General features: G+C 42.6%; 1 long non-coding RNA gene across 2 annotated transcripts; it reads left to right on the top strand.

Moving 5' to 3' along the window:
* The first annotated feature begins 5,569 nt into the window (after window positions 1-5,569).
* On the top strand, window positions 5,570-6,300 carry LOC133161554 (uncharacterized). 2 transcript variants are annotated; one of them, XR_009716089.1, is made up of 2 exons: window positions 5,570-5,603; window positions 5,878-6,300. It is a non-coding gene; the product is annotated as an uncharacterized LOC133161554 (long non-coding RNA). The 2 variants fall into 2 exon arrangements; XR_009716090.1 differs by having other exon boundaries at window positions 5,875-6,300.
* Window positions 6,301-9,699: the final 3,399 nt, after the last annotated feature.

The following is a 9,699-nucleotide window of genomic DNA, read 5'->3' as shown; positions in this document are numbered from 1 at the left end:
CACACCTGTTTTTCATTCCCAAGTTCATCACTCACGACAGGCAGATGAGTGAGAAGACACAGGGTGAAACATTGGGAAGTATTTTTCCCCATAATATAAACGGACTCCAAAACAGAACCATGTTAAAGCCATACATAACGGATTTAGTAAAGAAGTCAATTATATTGATAGAGTATGTTAAAAAAAAAACAATTACAGCTGAAACAAAGTGCAGCCAAAAATAAGCTTTATCGGAGCGCCAGCAGGTCAACAGCGGTGTGCGCTGTTGACAAATGACATGTCTCAGAATAGAACTTCCTGTTTGGTTGAGTCACGCCTCATTTAGGGGTCACCACCAAACAGGAGAAATGTGCTCCGCTTGATCTGCCTCTCTGCCGACCTCTGACCCTTCGTCCCCCCCCTCCCAACTGGAGGAAATCATGCTTCCTGGTGAGTTTTGTTGCGTAGTTCTTTGCTGGTGGCAAGGTTAGCAGGTGGCTAACGCTTCCTGGTGACAGTTTGAGCTAACAGTTCTTGGGGCCGTGTCGACACGTGGCGCTAATCCTCTAATAGTTGCCAAAGATCACGGCATAGAATAGAGAACATGTCTCCCCATTGTGTTTGTTTTAGCCTCCCTCCTGACCTTCGAACCCGAGTCAAACAACTCTCTAAGAAGTTACAACTCCTTTTGCTTGGCGTTGACGTCTGGCTCGGACATCGGGATGCGAAGAAAAACAAAGATTGTACATAAATCCCCAACAAGACTCACTCCCTTTGATTGTTTAGCGTAGGAAGACGGTCATAGCATGCTGGGAATCCGGGCGGTACGATGGGAATGTCCGGAATGTATCATGTCGGTCATTTCCGAGCACTGAAGATCAAAATTACTGGACAAAGATGCGGAAATGTGAGAAATTCCTGGCTTGGAAAGAAATGTGTTGTTACAGTGGAACACCCCAAAGGTGGTACGGTGGAAAAGTGCTGAGAAAATACTCCCAGAAGTCGATCAGCGTGTTGTCTAATAATGGTGAGACTTCAGCTGGGTTAGGATCGAAAAGATACGACCTTCATTGGACTATTTCAAACTGAACAAGACCATGCTTTTGATTCGCTCTAATGGTGGCTCCTTTCCGCATGAATCGATTTACATTGACAATTAGTTAGAGACGAGGTGAATGGTTTCCACATGGGCACAATACGCCTGGTGATGAATTGCGCCTGCACGCTCCAATGAGCTAGAGATACCTTACACATTGAGCTGAAGGCTATGATTACATGATCCCTATTACGTGACAACCTTTCCAACTTTGTGCCAACTCTCCGACCCAGAAATTTTCCTATAAGAGCCTTTTTGTGGGCTTCTTGCCAGCTCGCTGTCCTACATGAAAGGTATGGGTATGGGCAGGAAGTCAAAAAAGACTTCAGTAATTTCAGTAATCTGCTCTGAAAAATTTCTAGGCAGTATGAAAGCGGCTACCGAGCGCTTGAACATACAAGATGGGACCGTGAGAGACGTTTGCAGACAAGCAAAGCGATGTCCACTTAGTCTCGTGTTTTGGAACAAGCGAGGCGATGACACGGACGTGTTGTTCCTCCGCCGACCACCGGAGCTGTTCAAAAAGACGTGTTGCCACAGGTTGCTGGTTCAAGTGAGCGTCTCCTGTTTTCGGGACACTCACAAAGGAATGCCGGACTTCCACGCCTGAGGGAACTTGTCACAAGGCCACTTAGCCCTGATCAACACCTCTACTGGACCAAAAAGTCTACATTCAGAGCCATTTTCCCACCGGAAAGCATTTTTACTTGGAGTGTTGTTTAGAGTGTGTAAAGGTTGCTTTGATGTAACTGGCACCACATTAAAAGTAGAAAGGTCCTGGTTGGCTATACCAAGTTGTCTACCAAATTAATCACGCTTTAAGTATATGATACAACATCAAAGATTTAAGAATTAATGAAATTCACATCGTCCGCAGCCATTGACCCTAAAGGTTTAGAGGTTGATCCTGACTTGATTGGTCGTGGTCTTGAGTTCCTTTGCACTTTGATGCAATCCTCAAGGGAAGTCCAAGTGCCGCTTTAATTAGCAGTGTGTGTCCAAGCTTCCCCGAGGGCAGCAGGGAGGAACACGGACAAGAGGGAACCACAGCGCCAGCTTTGAGGGGTAACGCTGATTGTCAGTCTGGCTCCAGCTAAAGGTAACCTCAGGCCGCTCCCACGCTCACTGCTGATAATAAATCCAAGGAGGCACAACTGCTAGTGACGCCTCTGTTGGGTCCCAGGTCATCTAGTACTAGTGGAGGCCCACAAGGACAATTACTTGTTCAAGTAGAAAGGCGCTTCCGCTTCAACGAGGGCAGTTTTTGAGTTGAGAGTTATATCTTCAAAGATGGTTTGTAGATTTGTACAAACATATGATCCTTAACCTGGGTTTAGTCTTGACTCTGCCTCATCCCTTTATCTTGGTCTTGACTTGGTCTCAAGGTGGTCTTAGTCTTAGAAAAGGTTTCTTGACTCAAGTCTTGACTCAGTTTCAGTCTCAATCATCCCACCTTTCTTTGTATTGACTCAATCTCAACTCTTCAAACTTTTGGTCTCGGGTCAACCTCAACCTACCTTGGTTGTAGTCTTGACTGTGTTTGAACTTGTCAAAGTTTCAGTCTTAATTTGGTCCCACTTTGAGCAGCAATTTTTTTAAGGAGATCTTATCTGAACAGCAGGAGAACTTGCTGCGTCAGTGTTAGTGGGGGAGTGCTGATGATTAACTCTCGGGAACCTCTTGTGTAAAAGATATCCAAAAACACAAGAAAGTAAGCCAAACGTGAAGAGCAAAGTCACATCTGCAGTCACAACAAGGCCTCGTCTCAGTGCATCCCTGACCTCAGTCGCTACTCAAACAACGAGAAGAAACAACAATTGATTGAAGATAGGAAAAAAGCAAGCCTTGTTCAGTTTCTCTACGTCATCTGAGAAGGAAGAGTGGGCCAAAGGGACAAAGGGGCTTCTCATCAGGCTACTCGCTAATACGAGAGAAACTCAGCAATGTGTGACATTTCAATCCAGAACGACCTCAGCAAGTAACATCCGATATGATTCCAATTCCACTTCAAGCGGCAATCTCAGAAAATAAGTCCATGAACTCATTTACACATTTTACCCCCACAAAAAGAACACATCGACTCGGATGGGGTTCATTCGGAATTCAAGGATTTTCTTCTCAGAACTATTCCCGATTGTGTATATGAACATAAATCATCAAAGCGGCCACACGCAGTCAGTCAGTGGGTAGAAATTAAGCCGTGCAACCTCACTGGCGCGGACCTCAAAGATGAATGTGTGGCTTGAAAATGATACGGAATGATGTGATATATAGCATGCTAAGCTAGGTTGAGTTTTGCGACACATCTGCAGCACGGTCGTCTACGCAGGTGGCGGAGACTTAAAAGCGCTTCCTGTCCACTCCTGCCGCTCTTATCTTCCTTCCTTCAAGCCCTTTGCAGCTTTCTCTCGTGTTCTGCTCGACGACGGCGGATCTTGCTGACACAGCTGTTGGCCGCAATGTGTGGGTGTGTGTTATTTGTCCAAGAGGCTAAAGAGGCAGAGAAAGCCCGTTTGATAAAGTAACTTTCCAGAGTCGTGACCTCATTGCTCGGCCGCTCGTTGTCGTTATCTAAGGCCGTTTTAGGTCAACTTTTCTTAGTCCAATGCAGTATTCATTAACAGATTTCATGTAAATAAGAACATCAGGTGATTTAAAAATTAAACTTGACTTTTAAGGAAGTGAAACTTTGAACCTTGAGTCACACTCAATTTCTTCATTTTCTATTTGTCACAAAATACAAAATTTCGCTATCATGGAAGTTGCATACAATTGATCACATGAGTCTGCACATCACATTTCTTCATATTTCTTTGTTAATAATTAAAGAAAATGGAAATCTTAAAAAACAATCAGTTTGTTCCAGTGGTTTAACGTTTGTATCATAAAACTGTTAATGACTTGTTCACTACTACTAGTTTAATACAACAGGTAAAGGTAAAGCTAATTGCATAATTGTCAAGTAACACCATAAAGTGTCAAATATAAATACGAGTTAATGACATCAGTGGATGCTTTGGTCTTAAAAGTTACTTGTGCCTGATAGCGGTCATCTCAGGGCATTCACTTTAAAACGAGCAGTAAAATTCCATTGGCATTGTCAACAAATGGAGGATTAAGATGCCAAGTTGGTAAATAAAACCTGATGTGTGCGTGTGTTCTGGTTTGTGTCACTCACTCAAAGGTCCTTCATTTCCTGTTTACAGCGTTTTCATTGTTCGGTCTCTGGAGACCACGGAGAGAGTTGAGCTGATAAAAGTGGCGGTTAAGAATACCAACGGGGCAAATAGATTTTCGGACCACAGATAACATGTTATCGGCGCTATCGCAATGCTAATCTTGTGCTAATCTGTAAACGTGTTGTGAGTCGCCTACTGGAACCTTTTAGACTTGTCTATTTTGAAGAGCTTGATAACGTATCTTTTAATCTCACTGCAGTGGGTGATTAGTTGGAGGATTGACAAAAGTTGGACAATACCAAAGAATCTCATCATTGTAGTGTTTATTTTGATCAAATTTGGTAGCAATTTAGGCTGAGTGTTGGCAACTCCAAACCAAAATGGCTGACTTCTGTTTTGTTTTTGGGCTTGGATTTTTGTGTCTTCAGAAATGTAGCAGAAATGACCCCCACTCAGGACAAAGTTTTCCCTTTAAAAAAGACACAAGACACTGACCTGTGTGTAGAGGTGGGAGGTCTGAGGCAAGAGGCGGGGATGGAGGTCAAGCTCCATTTGGCATTGTTTGGAGGCCATGCAGGTCTTGGGTCTCCGGCCGAGACCTGACCTAAACTGTTTACTCTTTTGGAGAAAGCCTCTGAAAGCAGTGTGATAAATGGCCAGCAATCCAATCAAGATCTTGCCTTTGATTTGTGAGTTTCTCTCTTGCTGCTGAATAATGATGATAATAATAATGCCCCCAAAAGCTTTTTGTTATTGGGAAGAGTAAGGACTAATTAACTGAGAATGCCAGAGATCCTTCACACTGTCTGGTTCTCAACTTGGATTTATATGGGGAAAATCTTACAATATGTACGGCACATATAAAAATTGTGTTCATCATGTAAATCTAGCCTGAGATATTCGGACCCTGCAACAGACTTAATTCCTTACTCCTCTTCAGAGAGCCATTTGTGGTTTGGGGTTTTGTCTAGGAAGCAAGTATGTGGTCAGCCGCTACTTCAATACCAAATTCACACCAGGGACATCCATGAATGTAGACTATATGATCGAGTTTGTGGGTCAATTGAGGCTCTTCAGAGAGGGGGTTGGATGAAAGCTCTGCAGAGCTCCACAGAGCCCCAGGGAGGCTACGAGGGGGGAGGGGGGGCTCCACTGCTCTAATGCAATATTTAAGATCCAGCGCGTGTGCATACCCTGATGCTAAAAAAACCCCCCAAAAACCTGTCCTGCCTTATCATCATCCACGCTGACTCACGCTATCCATGCATTCACTTGACATTCTCTGTGAGGCTGGAGGGCCGACACGTACTTGGGGGAACGAACCAGGCTAAGACCAAGTCAAGTCCAAGGTCATTTTTAGGCTCATATGATATGATAGTGTAATTTTACATCCTGTCGTTGAAATGGCTCATGTGTCCCAATACTTTTGCTCGTGTTGTGGATTGTAGTATTCACAAGCAGGCGGATTTCTTACAGAGTGCAAGCTTTCCTCATTATAGTTTTCGCGATGCCACGAGAGGTCCCGTCGATCCCCGAAATAGAAGCCTGCATGTTTTGTGAGAACTGATATTTTTATCATTTGCTCTGCTGAAAATGGCCGTTTTGTGGCTTTGTCCTCAGCAGCAAGTCGTCTCTCCCTTTATGGAAGCAGTAATCACAGAGGTTCCCTCCTGGTTTTCACCATGCTGGCAACAAACTCCGGAACGGATTCATCACACGGACTCTCACACATATGACACAAAACTGAGGCTGATTAAAGACAGTAACGGTATACTTAGCATTGATGCCACGTAAACAACATTAGCCAAGGAGGCAGTGACCCGTAGGCTTGAGCGACCAATGGAGCCAAGTGGGATAAAATCTCATCATTATGAAAATTACAGCTTTTCTGCTCAATCAGGCGGTGCCTCATTTTGTGAGGGATAAAATAAATGGCTTTGGGGAGGCCACTGCGACAGGTTATTTCATGTAGCAGACATAAATTGTGATTGTTGCCACGCAATTGTGAAAATCAGCTTTTTAAGAATAAAAGTTGTGAAAATGTCAGATGATGTTAGGACACACTTTGAAAGCTGATTTGTGTTCTCGTTGAGATATTGCGAGAACAAGCACTGAGTCATGACACTGGGAGTCTCCTCCAGCTCTTTGAGGAGCGTAAGATACAGAACCAACCTCAATTTTACGCAATTGTAGAGAGAGAGAGAGTTGATGCGCTCCATTTTGTCAGCTTTATGTCCATAATTTCTGGTTCCCGGCTTGTCGACTTGTCCTTACACAGGAGCTCATATCTCATCTGGCCTTGGCCATTGCCATCCGTCCCAGCCTTGTACTAGTCATAACTCTTGGATGAGATTATTGGTTAAAAGCACCAAGTAGAGAAGAAAATAGAGCGTCGCGGCTCATTTCTATGAACAGGCTAAAATGATAACCGACACAACTGGTCTTTATTGAAATGTCATTGAAAGTAACTGGTGAAAATTGTTGCGCTTTGTTTTATTGTAGACATGCACAAAATGTAACAATCAAAACCAAAAAATGACAAATGACAGTTTTACTGCCATTCTTCCAGCCTAAAGGCATAAAAACTTTCATTAGCGTTTATTAGAATAGAGCATTTTGTAAACAATAAAAGTGTTGGTCACTGCAGACAACACCGCCAACTACTGACCTGGCATGCATATTACATTTTTGCAGCGTTGTAAATAGAAATTGTTTGTACATTGTCGTTGTCGTGTAAACACGCGTAGCCTCGGGTTGCTCGATCCACTTTGAATCAAATGTCAAGTGTGCATCCAGAGTTGTCGTACCTCTGAGCGCTTTTCGTGGCCTACTTTGATGTTCAAAGTGAGTTCCCCCCCCGACCCCTCCTCCCATCTCTTTTTGTGTCGTGCCAGATGTGACCTGCAGGAAAAAGTGCTGAGCGAGTGCACCTTTCATGGGAATGAGGTAAGAGTTATGGTCTACCACGTAGAACACAAAGAGATGAAACACCTCAGTGCCAAGACCGAAATCTGGTGTACAGCAGGACCTATTTTACAATTCTTATTGTTATGATTAAAACAGCGTGTGGGCAAAGGAAACAACGGCAGCAAAGGCCTTATGGCTCCCACCTGAAACTCATTTTTTACCAAGAAGAGTTTGTGCAACGACCTTTTGAGATAACACACTTAAGTCACTTTTTGGAAATTACACACAATGCAATACCTTCAGCCACCTTAGAACAGGTTTTTAGGGTCAGGTTTCAGGTGTCAGAATGCTGTTTCAGTGATGTCAGCTTGGTTTCTTTTGTCCTTACTCCTTCCCAAAATTTTAGGTAACAAAACCCCTTCAGAGGAATTGACACCCCTCCCCGCTTATTCCTCATAATTAACAATAGGTCAAAAGTCCATTAGAGCAACCATTGGCAGCAGGATTGTCCATTTAGTTGAGCTGTTGTAATTTGTTTCAAAAATGGAAAATGTAATCGGGTCGTTATTTTATTTTTGAATTGGTTGAATAATAGTTTCAAATAAATAATTTTTATGTCTACAACCACAACGCGATCATCGATTGATTGTCATTTCCAGTCTGATATCGCCCCCTGCTGGTAAAAATGCGCACATGCAAAGGTTGGCCATTCTAAACAATTATACAACCATGACGCTGGGGGGCGCTGATGTTTCATTAGAAGACGAAATATGAGCCAAACAACCATTGTTACTGTACTCCTGTATTTATTTTTCCTTCAAGTAGAAGATGGAACGTGGACCAAGGAGAAAAACCAGAACGAATGGAGTGTTGCTTTTACTGTAACCCATTTTAATGCAAACAGTGTGGAGGCGGATGGGTGTTGGCATCATTGGTGAACTTCCTTAATTGTTTTTGTGATTGACGCAAAACTACCTCGTTTCCCATCAACGCTGGAATTTCACCATGTGTGTCAATGGTGCAAGTCTCTTTCGAGTCATGATAAAAACACAAGGAAGGATGAATGAAGCAAAGAAATGTGTGTGTACCGTACCTGTTGAAATTTAGATACAGTAAATTTGTACAGAGATACGGAAATACCTTAGTGACTTGGTGTGTGGCCAAAGGTTTACGATTAAATTTTTGGTGGCATTTCCGCAATCAAGGAATTTACTGGTTAATGTTTACACACTTTTAACAATACTGTCACTAGTCACAGCGATCCAGGTCAGCACAAATACTCGACCGGTAATGCGGATTTTGTGAGATTGATCACGATACGTGGCAGAGTTCAATTCTGATAACCAATTTAAAATAAGTATATAATGGATATTTTACTTTGAAAAATTCTAATCTATGACAAACTTGAATCTGACAAAGTTTGTCACATAAACTCAATTTAGATTTTAACCCGCATCTACAAAACACACAATGACATTGACTCTCTTACAAATCATAATCCCAAACTGGATAAGTACTGTAAATAATAACATGTCACTGAGGCGATTTATAAAAGCACAAACCAACAGTCATCAACATTCGACTTTTTATTAGATTCTGCCTACATGATTAAGCTCTCTCCTGTCGGATTTACGTCGGGGACCCAGCGTGAATGTGGGATCTAAAAACAAATGGAAACAGGACACCATCCTGCTATCCAGACGTGTCTATCATCCCTGACACAAGTGACATGTTTTTGACGGCTGAAGATTTGCTTCTGACACGCTTCAGATGGATGCTGTCCATCTTTCTCTTTTGTCGGCAGAATCCTCTCGGCTATCAAAAATGTCAACGTTCTAATGAAGGCCAGCATTGCACAGTAAAAATCACACACTTCCTCTTTGTAATTCTCCAATTTCCTGGTCTGTGAAGCTACTTTGATGTATAATTCACTTTGCCTATGAAGGAGAAAGAGCCAATCTTTAACAGTAATGCAACTACAAAGCAAAACGCAGTGCAATGAAAATTTGTAATGCAATAAGCAGCGCCACAGAAAAATGGCCGCCGCCTCCCAAGTTGACTGCATGCAATCTGAAATGTACAAAAACAACTGACAGAAGGCCTTTGATAAAGGGTGCTGAGTCCCATTAAGTGATATGTGTTGAGAAGCCTAAGCAAGCAGTCAAAAGTCTCCTATAAAGCAAATATTGCTTCTATCAACCTCAAGGGAGCATTTAGATCTTGTCTGGCCATTAATTCTCTAAGCACATGCAGCCACATTCCTGGTACGACCATTGTGAATACTGATGTCGGGGTTTAGGTCATTTGGGTGCATTAGAATTATTCTCCTCAGAGATTTTGAAAAGATTTGCTCTGGCCAAGGTGAAATGATACAATAATTCGCTCTAAGGTTAAACTAAAACACTTCATGACTAACATATTAATCAGGAGACAGTGGACTGTGTGTGATATGGTTGCATACTTGAGTAATCCTTCGAGAACTTTAGAAAAGCCTTTTGACAGACAGGAAGTGGAAAAAATAACTTTAGAAAAAAACAG

The sequence above is a fragment of the Syngnathus typhle genome, linkage group LG10 (genome assembly GCF_033458585.1).
Source record: "Syngnathus typhle isolate RoL2023-S1 ecotype Sweden linkage group LG10, RoL_Styp_1.0, whole genome shotgun sequence".
Classification (NCBI taxonomy): Eukaryota; Metazoa; Chordata; class Actinopteri; order Syngnathiformes; family Syngnathidae; genus Syngnathus; species Syngnathus typhle.
The sequence above is the reverse complement of the archived record's forward strand: the minus strand, read 5'-3'. Positions and strand labels throughout refer to the sequence as shown.